The sequence below is a fragment of the Chiloscyllium plagiosum genome, chromosome 2 (genome assembly GCF_004010195.1).
Source record: "Chiloscyllium plagiosum isolate BGI_BamShark_2017 chromosome 2, ASM401019v2, whole genome shotgun sequence".
Taxonomy (NCBI): Eukaryota; Metazoa; Chordata; class Chondrichthyes; order Orectolobiformes; family Hemiscylliidae; genus Chiloscyllium; species Chiloscyllium plagiosum.
This window is the reverse complement of record NC_057711.1, coordinates 37,138,191-37,157,863: the sequence shown is the minus strand read 5'-3', so window position 1 is coordinate 37,157,863 and position 19,673 is coordinate 37,138,191. Positions and strand designations below refer to the sequence as shown.

Here is a 19,673-nt window from a genome sequence, read left to right as displayed (position 1 = left end):
ACATTCAATAGTATTACCATTGCAGAATGCTCCATTTCCTACATTTTGAGGGTCACCATTGACCAGAAAGTTAGCCTGACCAACCATATAAACACTGGCTACGTGCGCAGGACAAAAATTGGAAATTCTGCAGGAAGTAACTAAACCTCCTGTCTCTCCAAAGCCTGTCCACCATTATAAAAAGCATAATTCAGGAGTGTGGTGGAATACTCTTCAATGCCTAGGAGAGGCAATGGTGAATTGGGAATATCACTGAACCAGTAACTCAGAGGCCCAGACTGAAGTTTGGGGGAATGAGTTTGAATTCCACCATGGTAAATGGTGTAATTTGAAATTCAATAAAATCTGGAGTTAGAAGAAAACCTAACCCTAAGCCAGATGGGTTTTGAAACTAATGTAGTTTTGGGCTGGAAATCTGCTAACCTTTAGCCTATAGCATAGTGTTCGATTCTCAGCTGCCCTCCGAAATGACCAAGCACCCATCATCAGGGGTGGTTTGAGATGTGTAATTAACGTCACCTTTACAATCAATACCTCCTGAAAGAAAAAAGTGCTAAAGCTAAAATGGAAGCCATTGATAGTTCAGTGCAGCTGAGAATGAGTGAGTTTGAGGAAGTCACAAATTGTATTTGTTTAGTGCAACAGCTTAAGATAGAGCTTAGAAGGTCAGTGATATTGGCTTAATTGCCAGTTCAAAAAACTTAAATTGTGCCAGTATTTCGGCACTTCTGAGCAGACTGTTGAACCCTGGTTAATATGATCTTTGGAGTAGTGATTAAAGTACCCGAGTGCGCATAGCTATTGAGGCAGTTCATGATGGAATACTGAGGCTAAGTCTTAAAAAATGAAGAAGCTAAATTCCTTGTAAGTAGGGTTAGGTTTAAATAGATTTTGTTGAGCCATAGTGTCACTAATATCTGAGAACTTGAGAAATCCATTGAATCAGTCATGATTGCATCTGCTTTTAATGAGATCTGTGGGGTATTTGACTATAGTTTGTCTACGAACTCAGTAAGAATGAACATGGGGTAAATGTTAGGTCATAGGGCCAGGAATTGAGTGGTCACTATCACAGCACTCGATCAAACATGAACTAAGCTGAATTCCAGAGGTGGGAGTGACTGCAAACAAAAACAGAAATTGCAGCAAGTCTAGCAGCATCTGTGGAGAGAAGCAGAATTAATATTTCAGGTATAGAAATCCTTCATCAGAACTATATTGTCTTTCCTTCACTGCCACCTGGTCACTGGTCTACATAACCTCCAGTGTTTTCAACAAGACAACTAACCACCACCACCTCAAGTGCAATCAATATTAACTTAGCCAGGAATATCTGCATCTCCTGGAATAAAGGTAAAGGTTGGTACGGATCAACTTTGTAAATCTGGCTTTGGCAAGGAATGACAGGATTAGTTGTATCATTACTATACGCCAGATTTGTTGGCTTTAGACTTAAGAATGAAGATGAAAGCTTGTAAAGATACTTTAGTGAAGTATGTTCCCAGAACGAAGAATCACTGTTGTAAAATGAGATAGATGAGAATTTTTTCGAGAGTTGTGATTTTAGAGCTACCTGCGTCAGAAGGCAGTGTACTTTACAGAGATTCTTGTTGGGTCAGAGAATCAAAGGTTATTGGGGATAGAGGGGAATATGGAATTCAAGACATGAACAGATTTAACTAGTTGAATGGCAAACCAGGATCAAGGGTCAAATGGCTTGTGCCTACTCCTAATTCATATGTTCCTATTAGCAGTGCTTAAAACTATTCAAAAATTAAGTTCTATAAACTTCTGTCACAATATGTAAAGAATATTGAATAATGGCACTATTGATCGCTTCAGTTTTTGACTTGGTAACTTTTTTGCATTTGGAACAGAATATTTGATATTTAACATGATGGATACTATTATTTTGGTCTAAAGGAGATTTAAAAATGCCAGAATTTTGTTATTAAAATTCCAGATATGTACTTCATTTGACAATTAGCCATTCACTAATTTTGTAGTTATAATAGTTGATCTGCTTCTAAACTCATATGCAGTATATTGTTTATATATATCGCAAACAATAAGGGACACAGCACTGATCCCTGTGGTATGCCACTGGACACCAGTCTTCAGTTACACAAACAGCCTTCTATCACTATGCCAGTTGTGGATCCAACCTGCCAAATTATCCTGGATCCCATTTGCTTTTAACTTTGTTATTAGTCTCATGAATTAAAACTGTTTCAGTAATGTTTCACGATTCTTGAATATTGCGGTAGCTTCAATGATGATTCCTGTAATCTCCAAATTAGATTATTATGGTTTTTAGTCCCTCCAAAGCTTTAAAATACTCCCCTTGTATTGTTTGGAAGCCAAACAGCCAGGCTCTGCTGTGATCACATCACTATGCTGCCTTAATCTTAAGTTGATCCTTAAGTGTCAGCAGCACACTTCACTGTTAAATGATTATTTGTAAAAACAGATTGTACTGGATGAAAGTAAAGTATGAAGAGGTAAAATACATCATGTCTGACCTGATTGAAATGACAAAACAAAACAAAACAATCTTGTGTAATCTTTAATAAGCCTTTCATCCATTCGTAATTTTACTGCTAGTTAATGCACACAAGTCATTCTATCTTCTGGTAGTGATTATAACTAATAAAGCCAGTCACTTCAATGAGAAATAGATTAATGCTCGATTGCAATTTAATTAAGATTAAATATTGCAATGCATATAAGCAATCCTCAGTGGGAGAAAGTGAGAACTGCACTCGGATGCTGCCTGGCCTGCTGTGTTTTTCCAGCACCACATTTTTCAACTCGAGCAATCCTCAGTGTCTGCATCAAGCATTACAAAAGAGAGTTTTGTGGCGCATTGGTAGTTTCTCTCTGGGCGAGAATCTGATCTTCCTTAACTCCACTTTCCTGCCTTTTCCCTATAACCCTTAATTTGCTTACTGATTTAAAAATTTGTATATTTCAACAATATCCAGGTTTGGGTAATTAACATTCACACCACACAAATACCAGATTATGACCATCACCAATAAGAGACAATCTAACCACAACCCCTTGACGTTCACTGGTGTAACCATCACATAATCCCCCACTATCAAAAATACTCTCAAGTTTGACACAATCCAGGACAAAGCAATCCACTTGATTGGCTCTACACCCAAAGCATCTGCTTCCTCCACAAATGATGCTGTATAGCAGCAATGTATACTATCTACAAAATGTACTGCAGTAATTCACCAAAGATCCTCGGACAGCACCTTCCAAACCCATGACCAATTCTATTTAGAAAGACAAAGGCAGCAGATACATGGGAACGCCTTCAAATTTCCCTCCAAGCCACTCACCCTCCTGACGTGGAAATATATTGCCGTTCCTTCACTGTCGCTGGGTCAAAATCCTGGAATTTCCTCACTAATGTTATTGTGGGTCAACCCACAGCAGGTGGACTGTAACAGTTCAAGAATGCAGTTCAACGCTACCTCTCAAGGATAGGTAGGGATTGGCAATAAATGTTTGCCAGCCAGTGACCCCCACATCCTACGAATTCCTTTTTTTAAAAACCCTGAATGTATTTAAATATGCAGTCTCAATAACCCTCTGCGATAAGGAATTCCACAGATTCACTAACCTGCGAGAGGGGAAAAAAAAGATTCCACCTCATTTCTGTCTGAAATATGTGATCCCTTGTCTAAGATTATGTCCTCTGGTCCTACACTGTCTCCCACAAGGGAAACAACCTGTCCGCATCTACCTTGTCAAGCTTGTTTATAATCTAATAAGGTTGTCTCTAACTCTTCCGAATTCCAATGAGTACGGGCCCAACCTACTCAGTTTCTCCATGTAAGACCGTACCTCCCTACCCAGGATTGGTTTAATGTACCTTTGGACTGTCTCTAATGCCAGTATATCTAGACTTGTATAGTGGGGCTGACTTGTTCACAGTAACCCAGCTGTGGTCTGACTTGTATAGTTTAGCAAAACCATCCGATTTTTTAAAAATTCATTCGCTTTGAAATAAGGCCAACATTCTAATTGTCTTCTCTATTACCTGCTGAAATTCGACACTAGCTTTTTGTGATTCATGACTGAGGGCTCCTAAATTCTTTTCTCAAGATGGCGCAAGCACATAGGTAGTGTTTGGGCACCTCTGAGCCTGTATGCTCCAGGTCGATGGCATAGTTTTGTGTATGTACTTTTCATCTTTTTCTTTATCATCATCCTTTCTTCTTCACCTTCAAGGCCAGAGTGAGGTGGGCTGTACGGTGGCTGCAATTTTGGCGGTGTAGATTGGGATTCTTGGTGAAGATGATGGTGCCCAGATCCTGGGCACCTGTTGGGGTGGTAGGCTAGGTGTCTGGGCTCCTGACAGCAGTGGTAGGCCCAGAGTTAGGGTCTTCTGAGGCATCGGCATCGTCGTTGCTGTTCCTGGAATGGGACTCCTCGAGGACTGGAGCACCTTCCAGACACCTTGCAGAAGTCTGGAGCAGTGTTTGAGAGCATGATTTGAACAGAGGATGAACTCTTATTTAAGTAATTTCTTTTTATCCTTTGTGTAACTTAAAATGGTGCCTGATTGTGGCGATGAAACGTTTTTCACTACCTTCAAGATATGTGACAATAAATCATTCATTGAATCCAGCTGTGCTGCAGCTTTCTGTCATTTGTCTCCATTTGAATCATATTCAGTTTCTTTCTTCCTCACAAAGTACATAATCTCACATTTTTGTACATTATATTTCATCTGCCAAATTTTTGTCCACTTAGTTAACCTGTCTGTGTCCCTCTGCAGACTCTGTGTCACCTTGCCACTTGTGATCACATGCAGTGCAGCCAGCAAGAGAGTGCAAATACTGAGAGTTGAGCTAAGAGCAGGAGTTTAGGCAATTGGGGGAAGAGAGGCATTGCTGTTCAGGCCACTTTTGCAAATGGCTGCTTTGTGGTTGGGGTGCTGCTGGTTAGATCTAAGAATGGGCTTAAATGAATACGAGGGTTTGGGGAGAGTGAGCAGCAACAAGGTAAAGGTAGGGTAAGACCTTATATCTTTCCCCCAAATCTACTTGTTAAAGAGGCAGAGGTGGCAGTCAGTAGAGTGGTATGCACTTCTGTCTTGTGGGAGATCAGGAAGTCGTCAGCTGTCCCTTGCAACTGTGTGCAGGATCTGTTAAGGTGTCTGTTGGAAGCACTAAGTAGCATCAGGAGTCAGAGAGTGAGATAAATAGTAGCTTTGGGGAAGTGGCCACTGCAGGATGGAGACTACCAGGAGAAGCAGGTAGGTAGTGTGGGAGTCTCTTGTGGCTGTCCCCCTCTCAAACAAGGATACCATTTTGGATACTGTTGCAGGGGGATAGACTGTCTGAAAAATAGCAGCAGCAGCCAGGTCATTGACACCACGACTGGCTCTGCTGTAGTGCAGGGTATGGCAAACTCCAATGAGCAATTGTGATATGGGACTCTCTAGTCAAGGGCACAGACAGACGTTTCTGTGGCTGCGAGCGAGATTCCAGGATGATGTGTTACCTTCCTGGTGCTAAGGATGTCTTGGAGTAGTTACAGCAAATTCTCAAAGGAGAGCATTAGCAGCTGGCGATCGTTGTACACATTGGTTCAAATGGCATAAGTAGAAAACAACATGGTGGTTCATTGGTTAGTACTGCTGCCTCACAGTGCCAGGGGCCCAGGCTTGATTCCAGCCTCTGGTGACTCTGGTGGTGTTTGCATGTTTTCCCCATTTCTGCATGGCTTCCTCCAGATGCTTCACTTTCCTCCCACTGTCCAGAGATGTGCAGAGTAGGTGAAGTAGCTATGCTAATTTGCCCATAATTTCCAGAGATATGCAGGCTACATGGATTAGCCATGGTAAATGTATGGTTACAGGGATAAGGTAGAGAGAGGGTGGGTTTGAGAGGGATGTTCATCAGAGGACTGGTGTGGACTCGATGGGCTGAATTGGCAGCTTCCAAATAGTCATAGTCGTACAGCGTGGAAACAGACCCTTCGGTCCAACCTGTCCATGCTGACCAGATACCTCAACCCAATCTAGTCCCACCTGCCAGCACGTGGCTCATATACCTCCAAACCCTTCCAATTCATATATCCATCCAGATGTCTTTTAAATTTGCAATTGTACTAGCCTCCACCACTTCCTCTGGCAGCTGATTCCATACACACACCAAATAGTAGGGGTACTATGAAAAAGGGATGAGGTCTGCAGAGTGAATATAAGGAGTTAGGCAGAAGATTAAAAAGCAGGGTCTCAAGGGTAGTAATCCATGGATTATTCCTGGTATCATGTGCTAGTGAGAGGATAGGGTAGATGAACGCACGGCTGAGGAGCTGGTGCAGGGGGTGGGAGTTCAGATTTTGGGAACGTTGGGATGTCTTCTCAGGCAGTAGTGACCTGTTCAAGAAGGATGGATTGCACCAGAACTTGAGGTGGATCAATATTCTGGTGGGGAGATTTACTAGAGCTACTCAGGGTTTAATCTAGTCAGATGGAGTTGTGGCGGGGGGGGGCGTCCCTAAGCAGTAGTGAGACAAGAGGGAGCAAGTTAAAAAGGCAGGCAAGAGCATGGTAGAGGAGAGAAGACTAATGAGTTAAAATGCATTTATTTCAATGCAAGAGGCCTGACAAGTAAGAAAGATGAACTCAGGACATAGATGGGAATGCTGGTCTAGGATATCATAGCAATTATAGAAACAAGGCTGAGAGAGGGATAGGACTGCCAGCTCAATATTCTAGGCTACAGATGCTATAGGAAGGATAGAAAGGGAAGGGCAAGCGAGGAGTGGGAGTGTTGTTTTTGATTAGGAAAAAAATCACAGCAGTACTTGGGATGGATATTCCTGAGGGATCGTCCAGTGATGCAATATGGTGGAACTGAGAAATAAGAAGGGGGTGATCACTTTAATGCAATTGTACTATAGGCCCTCCAATAGTCAGTGGGAAACTGAGGAGCAAACATTTAGGGAGATCACAGGTAGCTGTAAGAATAATAGCGTTAGTAGTGGATTTTACTTTCTAAACATAGACTGGGACTGCCAGCATGCTAAGGATTTGGATGGAGAGAAATTTGTGAAGTGTCTCCACAAAAACTTTCTCATCAATATGTGGATGGCTCTACTAGAGAGAGGGAATAACTCGACCTCCCCTTGGAAAATAGGACAGGGCAAGTATTAGTGAGGGTAGCACTTTGCAAACAATGAGCATAATTCTATTAGTTTTAAAATTGTTCTGGAAAAGGATAGGCCTAGTTCACAATTTAGTGCTAAATTGGGCAAGACTTTGTTGGTATTAGACAGGAACTTTCAAAAGTTGATTTGAAGGATGCTGTTCGCATGTAAAGGCACGTCTGGCAAATGGGGGACTTTCAAAAGTGAGATAATAAGAGTTCACTCTAGCACGCGCCAGTTAGTGTGAAGGGTAAGGCTGGCAGGAGTAGGGAATACTGGATAACTAGAAATATTGAGGCTGTGGTCAAAAAAAGCAAATGTCAGGTGTAGACAGCTGGTATTGACTGAATTGCTGAAGGACTGTCAGGGGAGTAGGGATAAACTTAAGAGGGAAATCAAGAGGGCAAAAAGAGGACATAGTTTTGGCAGATTGGATTCTCCCTAACTTTAAGAGATTGTACAAGTATATTAAAGCTAAAGAATAACTAGGGATGCTTAAAGATCAACAAGGCCACTAGTGTGTGGGACCACCACATGAGATAGGTGAGGTCTTAATGAATATCTCATGTTAATATTTACGATACAGAAAGACATGGGAACTACAGAACTTGGGGAAATAAATAGTCATATCTTGAAAAGTGTCCATGTTACAAAAGAGGAGGGGCTGGAGGTCTTTTTAAAAAAAAACCATAAAGGTGGATAAATCCCTGGGAATTGAAGAAGTGTGTCACAGGATATCATGGGAAGCTAGGGAAGAATTTACGGATCACCTAGCAGAGATAGTTATATCATCGACAGCCACAGGTGAGGTGTCGGAAGAATGGAAATTGACTAATGGGCTATTATTTAAGAATGTTGGGAAGGAAAGGCCGGGGAACTACAGACTAGTGAGCCTGACGTCAGTGGTAGGTAAGCTGTTGGACAGGATACTGAGAAACAGGATCTACATGCATTTGGAAAGCCAAGGCTTGACCTAGAGGTAGTCAACATGGCTTTGTGTAAAGGATGTTGTGCCTCCCTAAGTCTATTTTTGATTTTGATTTTATTGGCACGTGTATTTTACAATAAGCATGCAATAAAATACAGCAGAAAAAATTTCATTTGTTGCCTCATAGACGCCATTTTGAATAACTTAATAAGCCTGAAAAAGGAAAGACATAGCTTGAATCCATCAGTCCTGAGACAGCTCATCACTATCAACAATGCCTCTGCTACTGCTTTGCCGCCATCTACACCAGACCTAATTAACATCGAAGTTGCCGATCCTCAGACGCCAGCTTTGCCACAGGACCAATACTCTTCCGCCACCACCTGCACTGGACCAACTGACATCAGTGTTGTGTCTTTCATTGCTGGGTCCAACTCATCGATGTTGCTGTGATGCTCTCTCCTGCTTCAACGCCAGCACTGGACCCAACCAATAACCATCTTCAGGTGCCATCTTTTGCCAATGGGCCCACCTTGCGAACGTTGCGAACGATTGTAGCAGTCCCGATTCCAGGTCCCATGCTTGGTCCAGAAAAGTAAGTAGGGGTTCACTCTCCTCCATGCTGAGGATCTAAAACCTGAATACAGGCTGAGGTCACTAGTTATTGTCAGGAACAACCACTTAACAGATGTTCTTAATAACTTAGGTGGCTGTAAAATGGCTTCTCTATGCAAATAACATGACAAAATGGCTTCTTGATGCAAATAATATGACAAAATGGCTTCTAGGTTGCAAATTGACAATTCTGCTCTAGCTGCATAATTGACTAACCACAGTCTGCTTCAGTCGAGATTAGCAGACAATGCTCCCTTTACAGCATAGAAATAACTTGACTAGATAAGACATTACTGGCCATCCTAACTGACCTTCAGATGCAGGTGCAAAGGCTCGGCTAGTGAGATAAGGGTGGCCTGAGTGTTGGAAAACAAAGTTAGTTCCCAGGAAATGTCATTGGACCAAGTAATTGTCAAGTAAAGCAGTATTGTGTATTGATTAGTAATTGTCGAATGTTCTATGCAATCACGGCCTGTACCCTTCTTTAAGAAAAGTATAAAAATGTCTTTGTTTTAAGCCATGTGTGCAGTGCTTCAGAGGAATATGGATGTACACAACCTCTGTGTTTCCGGATTGCTCTGTACTCAGCCATATGAAGAAATAAAGAATGAAGTCTTAAATGATTGTGAGTGCTTATTGACAGATCTTCAGTGCTGGGTCCAATGTCCATGCCCTGGGCCAGGTTCAAGACAACTCAAGATCCACGCTCTTAGCCCAATCAAGTTCTGAGTGCTGGGGTCCCACTGCCATCTAAGCTCAGAACAAGGGAAGGAAAAAAAAGACAAAACTGATCAGAGCAGATGGCTTGGGCACAAGAGCCCTACCCTGCCACTAGCTTTGACCGCATTGAGGTTTTTTAAGAGTTGACCAATAGGACAGATCTCTGGAATGTAGGAGGCTGAGAGGTGACCTTAGAGCTTTATAAAATCAATCTCTAGAACATCTACAGGACACCCACAACAACTAACCCCACTGCCCCGTGGCCGAACACTTCACCCCCCCCCCCCTACCCACCCCTGAGGCTCCTAGCAGGGCTTTTGCCCAAAATGTCGATTTTTTTTTTTTCCTGCTCCTTGAATGCTGCCTGACCTGTGCTTTTCCAGCACCACACTGTAGTTAGAACATAAGCAGGTGTCGGATATCTGGCCCCTTGGGCCTGCTTAGCAGTTCCATAAGATCACGGCTGATCTTTTTGTGGTCTCAGCTCCACTTATCTGCCCGCTCACCGAATTCAGTTTTCAGAACCTGGTTGGCATATACAAGTTGTGCCAAATACTGTATGACTCTATGACCTGTCTTCCCACCTATTTTTGTCACTTGCAAACTTGCCCACTGTATAATTCACTTTTCTCATCCAAGTCATTATTTTATATTGTAAATAATCTGGCCCCGGCCATGTAGCATTTCTCTAGTTATGCATCGTCATCTTGAAATTGCTTCCCACTCCTTTTTCCAATTCTGTCATCATTGAGCGAGCAAGTTCTCTATCTGTGCTAATATACTACCTGCAATAGCACGGGCTTGTGTCTTATTAATATGTGGTATTCTGCCAAATGGCTTCACAAAAATCCAAATACATTCCATCCACTGCTTCCCCTTTGTCGACCATGTTTTTATCTCCTCAAAGAACTCTCTGGTACGTTTGTCAGGCATGATTCCCCTTCATGAAGCCATGCTGACTGTGTGTGATCCTATTGTGTATTTCTAAATGTTCTGTTATTCCATCCTTTAGAATAGATTCTAACATTTTCTCAAAAACAGACATTAAGCTATCTGGCCTATAGTTATCTGACTTTTACCTCTCTCCATTCTAAATTAAAAGGAATTACATGGGCAGTTTATCAATCCTCTGGGACTTGTCCAGAATCTTGGGATTCTTGAAAGATCATACTAGTGCATCCACTCTCTCTGTAGCTACTTCCTTTAATATCTTAGGATGCATTCCATCAGGTCCGGGCACTCTTTGGTCTTTAGCTCCTTTTGTATCCTGAGCACATTTTTTCTAGTGATAGTTATCTTCTTCATTTCATCCGCTTTCTTTGTTCCTGGATTATTTAGTAATTTAGGAATGCTATCAGTGTGTTCTACTGTGAAGATTAGTGCACGTTATTCAATTCCTATGCCATTTCCTGATTTAAAAGTTTTGTTTTCTATCTTTAGATATGTATGTGAAAAATGTAGGCTCTTGTGAGAGTGATTGGGGGCTGCTTTTTGTAAATACTTCCTTTTGATACAATTTTATCATATTTCTTGTGAAATAGATTGCTTAAATCTGTTTCAAATACTTTTCGCTTTGTAGACGTTTTACAATCAAGCAGATTCATCAGTCACAACTGAGGTGGTCAGAGGTAATGATAGCTGAAGGCCCTGGAAGTAACAACTAAAATGTGAATAAATTGTGACATGATTTCAAGGTACTAAAGTAATGTGTTTTGGTACATTTCTGAGTTATACTGTATACAGTGTTATTATAGGTGGTTCTAAATCCTGGAAAAGTGATAAGGCACAGGTGTGTACGTTTGAAAGCATAATTGTGCTATGCTTTAATGGCACTCCACCTCAAGTAACTTAACTAAGATATAAATAGGACTGAATATCCAAAATCAGTGCCTCACTCCTCCCCCAAGAATATAAACTGAATTTCACTGAATTCTGGTGGAATTTTTTGATATATAATGGCAGAAGATGCACGAAATCAGCATTTGCAGTTGGTTATACAAAAGGGAGCATTGAGAAGGTTTGTAGCTCAGGTTGAGGTTCTGGATGTAAGTTTGCTCATCATTTTCAGATGTTTCCTCCGTGTACTAGGTAACATCATCAGTGAAAACCTTGCAAGAACTGTAACAAACACTACATTGACAAGCAGGCAGAAAACTAGCCACCAGGATACATGAACATCAGCTAGCAACAAAAAGACATGACCCACTCTCACTAGTATCCTTACATACAGATGAGGAAGGACACAACTTCGACTAGGACAACACATTCATCCTAGGACAAGCCAAACAGAGACATGCACGAGAATTCCTGGAAGTATGGCACTCCAACTGGTACTGTAACAGCAAACAAATCGACTTGGACCCCATTTACCACCCTCTGAGAAAAGAATTGAAAATGATATCACCAACCAAGGAAACCTGAATACATAAATAGAATGTGGATCACTAACATCAGTGCTTCAACGGAGGCTCACTCGTGATTTTACCTAGTATGGTGACGAAATCTCTGCAAAAGGAACCTTCTAGCTCAGCGAGCAAACTTGTAAAACTTGCATCCAGAATAGGGAGCATGTTTATTTGCAAAGAGAACTATAAACTACTTCAGGAGGATAAATTATCAGAGAACCTCAAAAATAATTATCATATACATATGAAAGAGAGAGTCATTTATGGGTCTAAAATAAGATCCATTCATGAAGCAGGGATTATTTTGATCAGCAAGGCTGATTTAATCAAGACAGATAAGCGGGAATTTCATAATAACAGAGGAGGAAGTAGATAAATTGGATGAGAGAAAAATAGAGGAGCTACCTTAAAAAAAATGAGCAGTGATCGAACTGGAGAAGTCAGCCAGTCTGAAAGGCATACACCGTAATTTGTGGAAGAGTGAAATTTTGGAAACTTTGGCTACCAGGTCCTCGTCTTCCTTCAAAAAGCAAAGAGGGGCATAAATCCAGTACTTGTTGCCAATCTGCCTAATGTCAGTGATGAGAAAATATTGAGAGGTATTAATTCAGAAAAATTGAATTGTCACTTGGAAAACTATGGGCGCATCGATGAAAGTGAGCACAGCTTTGTTGAAGTAAATAGTGATTCACATATTTGAACTCCTTGAAGGAATGGAGAAGACTGTTGAGTTGCTTGGTTGAGTATATGGATGTCTAGCAGTAGTTTTAATAAAGCACCGCAAAATCGATCTATTAGCAAGATTGAAGCCCCTGGAATTTAAGTGGCTGTGTGAACATAGAATTGATATAGAATAAAAGCAGAACGTAGTGGTGAATGGTTATTTTTCAGAATTGAGGAGAACATGCATTAGAGTCCCCTGGAATAAGTTTTGAGAATGCTGCACTTTTCAATACTATATATCAAAAACCAAAGCTTGTGTCTATAGACATAATTTGAAGGTTTGTGGATAACAAACTGAAAAAAATTTAAAACGTGGAGGACGGTAAGACTTTAGAATGACGCAAAGTGAAATGTGAAGATACGTGGGCAACAAAAGTTAACTCAAAAATGTAAACGGATTAGTTCTGACTGGGAGCATATAAACTGGCATAAGTTTGTAAATGAATTCAGGAGCATTCCTGGAGTTTATATGCAGAAGTCATTGTTGTGGAATTTTGAAGGATATTTAAATAGGTATACAGTCAGTTCTGCTTTGACACAAATTGGCTATAATGCGATTGAAGAATTTCTACAAAAAATGGTATAACATGAACTTTGCTTACCTGTATTGGCTATAATGTGATTTCAGTCCCATTGGTTTAATTGGTGCTGCAATTGCAGGATTTTCTTATAATGTGGGATCGCTTGGAAATAGAACTATCGTGTTTTATCAGAACATACTGTATCGTGCTAGATCCTTGGCTTTTACAAAGAGAGAGAGAGAGAGTGGGTTAAAGAATATCAAAATAAAGGAGTTATGATTAAATTAGATTACTTAGTGTGGAAACAGGCCCTTCGGCCCAACAAGTCCACACCGACCCTCCGAAGAGTAACCCACCCAGACCCATTCGTTTACCCTTTCAGCTAACACTGCGGGCAATTTAGCATGGCCAATTCACGTAACCTGCACACTTTTGGACTGTGGGAGGAAACCGGAGCACCCGGAGGAAACCCACACAGGCACTAGGAGGATGTGCAAACTCCACACAGAAAGTTGCCTGAGATGGGGATTGAATTTGGGTCTCTGGCGCTGTGAGGCAACAGTGCTAACCACTGTGCCACCCCAATATGCTAAGCATTTACTCAGTTGGGACCAAACCTATTTTATAATGTGTTCAATTCTTGATTTGGGGAAGTTGTAGATGAGATATGCTATTATCATACCAGGCATGAAAGAATTCAGTTGTGTGGAGATACTGGAGAAACAATATTTTTCTTTTCCTTGGGCAGAAAAGATTTTAGGGAGATTTGACTGGGACTGTCAAGGAGCTTTAATAGTATAAACAAAAACAACCTGTTTCTAGAGGCAGAAGGATTAAAGACAAGATGACAACAGGGTGACTAATTTTGTACATTGAATTTTGAGAGATTGAGTAAGCTGAGAAGTATTACACAAGGTGATAAAATTATAAAGGGAAAAGAGACAGCTTCAGATATACAAATCTTTTAAATGGAAAACTGATGTAAAAGCCATAAAAGAGTAGGGGATTACATGTTTTATGTATGACGGCAGACAGCAAAGTAATACTAAATCTATACAAATCATTGACCATGCCACAGTGAGAATGCTACATTGAATTATGAATATCCTTGTTTATAAAAGATACCAAGGTAGTGGAGAACATGTAGAACCGATTTCAAAGATAAGTTGAATGCGATGCACTAGTCATAACATCATACATAATAGAAACAGACCTTTCAGTCCAAATAATCCATGCCAATCAGTTTTCCCAAACTAAACTAATCCCATGGCCTATATCCCTTTAAACCTTTTCCTATTGTTATGGATCAGACCAGACCCCTTCAAAGCATTTCAAGAAAGTGGCCCAGACCCTAACTTTGTTAGTTGTTTTAAGCAGGTGTACAGTGAATATTTCAGGAGAGATGCAGCTGGTCAAACCACTTAATTTTAAACAAAACAGGATTTATTTACAAGATTATTGAATGAAACAGGAACAAAAGAGAATAGGATACCGAATAACTTAACGTATCCAAAAATCCAACATATTATCCCAACTTAATGATGCTGTTCCAAATACTTGCAACAATCTCCATAAACACCCCTTGGCACAAAGGGTAAAGTCAAACACAAGTTCTTACAGGAGTGAAGTCAGAAAGAGATCAGCATGGACTTGCTTCTTTGGGGTCTGGAAGCTTTTTTTAACTCTGCTGTGCTAAAACAAAAACCAAACCAGAGAAAAACTGGGCTGCCAGCACTGGCCACGCCCCTTTCATTGTACGTTTTTTTTAACTTGAAAGCCTTTTGCTTGACTCAGCTGTTATCTATAATCAAATTGGCCCTGAAACCTTCAACCCCAAATTTTTCAGAGTCTGTCTTTTAGATCCCTCTGGGGAAAATCACCAAGGACAGCATAACCTGTTTAAAGGAGCAGCATCGTCACACCGCCCCCCACTTAAAAAAAATGAACCGTCAATATTCAAAGATAGCTTCATTTTAAAACCCCTCAATGTTAAACTGTTAGTACTCTACCATGCATATATGCGTTACATAGACAATAATCATGCAAACATGCACTTCTACCATTTTGTTTGCTTGTTTTTCTCCTACCACCGAACATCTCCATTTCTCGTTCAAGCCTCAACAATGCATCAGCAATAATGTTTTCTTGTCCTGTCACATGCTCAATTTTCAAATTGAATGGTGTAGCAACATACTCCACCTAAACAGTCTGGTATTTTTGTCCTTAAATTTCTTCACAAACTTCAAAGAGTTATGATCAGTGTATATATCTGAGACAATCATATTACTGGTAATATAAACATTGAAATGTTGTAACTCCAACATCAAACTCCAAGTCTCCTTCTCAATTGTCAAATATTTCTGCTGATGAATGTTCAGTTTTCTGGAGAAATACCTGACAGGTCTTTCTATCATCTTGTTATCGTCTTGTAAGAGCACAGCACATCACTTGCATCGATAGCCATTTTGAATGGCTTTGCACAGTGAGTTGTGGCTAATACTGGGACAGTGGTTAACACAGCGTTCAGGCTGTCAAATGCCTTCTGACAGTCCACTGATCACTGAAAGTTTTTGTCTTTCTTTAGCAATTTAGCGAGTGGAGCTGCCAAACTGCTAAAATTTGTTACCAATTGTCGATAAAATGCACTCAGTCCCAGGAATCGTAGTACTACTCTCTTTGTCGATGGTGTGGAAAACTCCCCAATTACTTTTCTTTTGGCATTCCATGCGGCCATTTTTCCATGTCCAATAACATGGCCCAGGAAGGTGACTTGGCCTTTGGCAAATTCACTTTTAGCCAGGTTTAACACCAAGCCTGCCATCCAAGGTCAATCGAACAAATCTGAAAAATGTTGCAAATGTTCCTTCCATGTGCAACTAAAAATCATCAGGTCATCTATGTATTCGACACAGTTGGGTAGTCTGGCAGTGACCTCATTGGTTCGTCTCTGAAATGTGGCTGGCTCATTTTTCATACCAAATGGCGTAACTTCAAACTGATACAGTTCAGTTGGCATTATGAAAGCTGAAACTGCCTTCGCCCTTTCTGACAAAGGTACTAGCCAGTATCCTGTGAGCAAGTCCAACTTAGAAATATAAGTTGCTTGTCCCATCTTCTCAGCACAATCTTCCAAATGCAGAATCAGTCTTTATAACTGGATTGATTTTTACGGTGGTCCGCATTTAACCATTGGGTACCATCTAGTTTTGGCACTATTACTATGGATGAGTTCCAGTTACTGTAAGCATGCATTCAATCTCCTTTTGAACCTGTGCCAACTTTGGAGGGTTATGTCTACAAGAATGTTGCTTAATCGAAACAGCATCTCCTCTATTTACATCATGCATAATTAGGTTAGTATTTCTACATATCTCCCCACGTGATAATAATAACTCTTTCAGGTCATTTTGATTTTCCTCTGGAAGGTAACTCAGTAATCTATTCCAATTTTTGACAACTTTCTCATTGTTCAATTTAATTTGAGGAAGGTCCAATTCAGAATCCTCTAACCTTTGTTCTTCACTGTGTTGTAATCAATAACACAGTCTCTTGTGGCTTTCCTTCCCTGTCAAAGTACCTTTTGAACATATTCACATGACACACACTTTTGTGAGATTTCTTTCTGGAGTCCTTATCAAATAGTTCACCTCACTCAATTTCCTTTTGACTTGATAAGGTCCACTAAACTTTACTTTTAAAGGTTCACCTATCACTGGAAATAATACTAAAACCTTATCTCCGATAGCAAAATTGCAAATTTTTGATTTCTTGTCTGCTTTCTGTTTCATTTTATACTGTGATACTTTTAAATGCTGTTTAGCTAACTCTATTTAATCGTTCCTGAAAATTTGGCCATAGTCCGAATATGTGGTTTCTGAATTCTGACTTACCTATTTGTCTTTAATCAATTTTAACAGTCCTCTTGTTTCATGCTCAAAAACTAATTCAAAGGGACTGAATTTGGTCGAGTCCTTTGGTGCATCTCTGGCAAAAAGCACAGACGGGATTCCGTTAACCCAATCATCTGGTTAGTCTTGACTATAAGCCCTCAACATGGTCTTTAATCTCTGATTCCACCTTTCTAACGCTCCCTGTGACTCTGGATAGTACGCAGTAGATTTGAATTGTTTTATTCCTCAGCTATCCATAACTTGAATAATTTGGTGTGAAGTTTGACCCTTGATCTGATTGTATCTCTGTGGGTAGTCCGTAGCTGGTGAAAAATTTAACTAATTCATCTATAATCCTTTTTTGCTGTGATATTGCGTAGTGGAACAGTCTCTGGGAATATAGTGGACACATTATTTATTGTTAACAAATACTGATTCCCATTTTTTGTTTTAGGTAATTACATCCTTTTAGGTAACTACATCCTTGTGCATCCAGGTTGGTAAAATTGTTTTTGCATTTTAGCTTGAGATTTTATCACTCCTCAATAGCCTACTAATGGTAGCTCATGCACCACCCGTAACGCCAACTTTCTGTAACTCACTGGCAAATACAACTTCATGAACCTCTGCCCATTTCTCATCTGCCTGAATATGTGATAGTCTCCATTTCTTCATTAAGTCATTTTTATGAAAATAACATTCAGGGATACATTTAGATTCTTTTACTGTGTATGCCTTTTGATACAATTGCTTTAAATTTTCATCTTTCTGCTGTAACAGTTAATTTATCTGAACTAAAGATGCCTGCATTGTCATTTATCTGCTCCTGGTTTGTCTCCACCATCTGATCAAACAGAGTCTCTGCTAACTCCACTTCAACTTTCTTAGCTGTACTCTAATCTCTCCTGTTTCAAGTGCTGAATTTGTGACCTTGTTACCACATAGTCAGGAAACATTCCAGGATATGTGTCCTGCAATAGTTCAATTGCCTGAATTTCCATTGGCTTTTCAACCACAGTAGGCAGCACTCCTACCTGTGAACCAGCTATATCATTAGCAAGGACAAATTGTACTGCTGGAGCTGGGAGTTTGTCCAGTACTCCTAACATGGCTTCTCCAGTCTTCACCGGATACTCTAACGTCATTTTACATAATTGAGTGTTTCTTGTCTCACCTTGGATTTCTGTTACTATACCTTTTCTGGCAATAGTTCTTCAGAGTACATATCTCCTCATCTTTCAACATCACAGATTGAGAGAATCCTGTATCTCTTAATAATTGTAACCTCTTTACCTGCTGCTCCTGGCCTATGTGAGTAAAGTTTACCTCTGGCCAGCTTGTACATTTTAGTGCCGCTTTCTATCCTCCATTCTGCTTTCTGTTACCATTCCAACAAAATTCACTGGCTTATCCTTTTTTCCTACATCTGGCTTCCCAGTGCTTTTCCTAATCCGCCAACACTCTGATTTCATGTGGCCTACTTTATTGCAGTGAAAGCACTAGAGCTTTTTACCTTATCTTTTTTCCCTTTCTTACTCTGTAGTAAGTTATCCTGATAACCTTCACTATCCCGAGTGAGGATTTCTCTTTTCCCCAATTTCTATCCCTCATGGATTGGAATAAATTTTGGAAGCCAAACTTTGATTTATAGACCAACTCATAATCATCAACCATTTCAGCTGCTAATCCTGCAGTTTTAACTCTCTGCTCTTTCATGTGAGTTCTCACTACTTCAGAAAGTGAAATTTTGAACTCCTGTGCCAATTTCTGAAGTTCAAACTCTCTTTCTCTCTCTTCTGCTTTTAATCATAATTCCTTTTTTCTTTTGCCTCTAACTCAAGGTGCTTCATTTTCAGTTTAATTTTAGCCATCTCTAAAGATTCTTATAGCCTTTCCAACAAATTTAAATGTTGAACTATTGCTGTAATTATCTCTCCTGCTCCAACCTCAGCTTGTCTGCTAATTCCAGTAGCTTGGCCTTTGTCACCTTTTGTAAACCCCCTCCCCCAAGTCACTTCTTCCACTCCCAGAAAGAGTGACTGAAAGAGCCATTGCTATCCCAAGCACAATTTTAAACCAACTGAATTCAACACCCGGAACAAAAGGCACCAACACCTACCACTCTCTGCCTTCGAGTCCCAACAGCCCTAATCCCAATTTGGAACTATAGAATAAATCCTGGATGAGCCCCCATCTGTTATGGACCAGGCCAGACTCCCCTCAAAACATTTCAAGAAAGTAGCACAGATCCTAACTTTGCTAGATGTTTTAAGCAAGTGTACAGTGGATATTCCAGGAGAGATGCCAGTGCTCAAACCACTTGATTTTAAACAAAACAATTTATTTACGAGATTGCTGAATGAAGCACGAACAAAAGAGAGTAGGATACCAAATAACAACCTATCCAAAAACCCAAGAGATCATCTTAACGTAATAATGATGTTTCAAATACTTGCAACAATCCCCATAAACACCCCTTGGCACAAAAAGTAAAATCAAACACTTTCAACACCTACCACTCTCTGCCTTCGAGTCCCAACAGCCCTAATCCCAAGATATCATAACCTTTTAAAAGGAGAAACATCCCCACGCTATTCATGTACCTGTACAAGTGGGTTACGGGTGGTGCATGAGCTACCTGTAAATGTCATAACTGTATCTGCATTTACCACTTCCTCTGGCAGTTTATTCC

General features: G+C 40.4%; 1 protein-coding gene and 1 long non-coding RNA gene across 6 annotated transcripts in view; one reads left to right on the top strand and one right to left on the bottom strand.

Annotated features, from left to right (window-relative positions):
- tnpo1 (transportin 1) overlaps positions 1–19,673 on the top strand; it is a 124,216-nt gene that overhangs the window by 10,519 nt on the left and 94,024 nt on the right. The window contains exon 2 of one of the 4 annotated variants that reach the window (XM_043707756.1): positions 8,295–8,702. The exons of the other annotated variants lie outside the window; for them this stretch is intronic. The gene's annotated coding sequence lies outside the window, so the exon portion shown is untranslated. The remainder of the gene's footprint in view (positions 1–8,294; positions 8,703–19,673) is intronic. 4 annotated transcript variants of the gene reach the window in all.
- Positions 885–17,177, bottom strand: LOC122558877. Of its 2 annotated transcripts, none has more exons than XR_006314264.1 (3): positions 16,982–17,177; positions 13,173–13,311; positions 885–1,161 (listed from the first exon to the last, which is right to left on the bottom strand). It is a non-coding gene; the product is annotated as an uncharacterized LOC122558877 (long non-coding RNA). The 2 variants fall into 2 exon arrangements; XR_006314265.1 differs by lacking the exon at positions 885–1,161 and adding an exon at positions 8,664–8,744.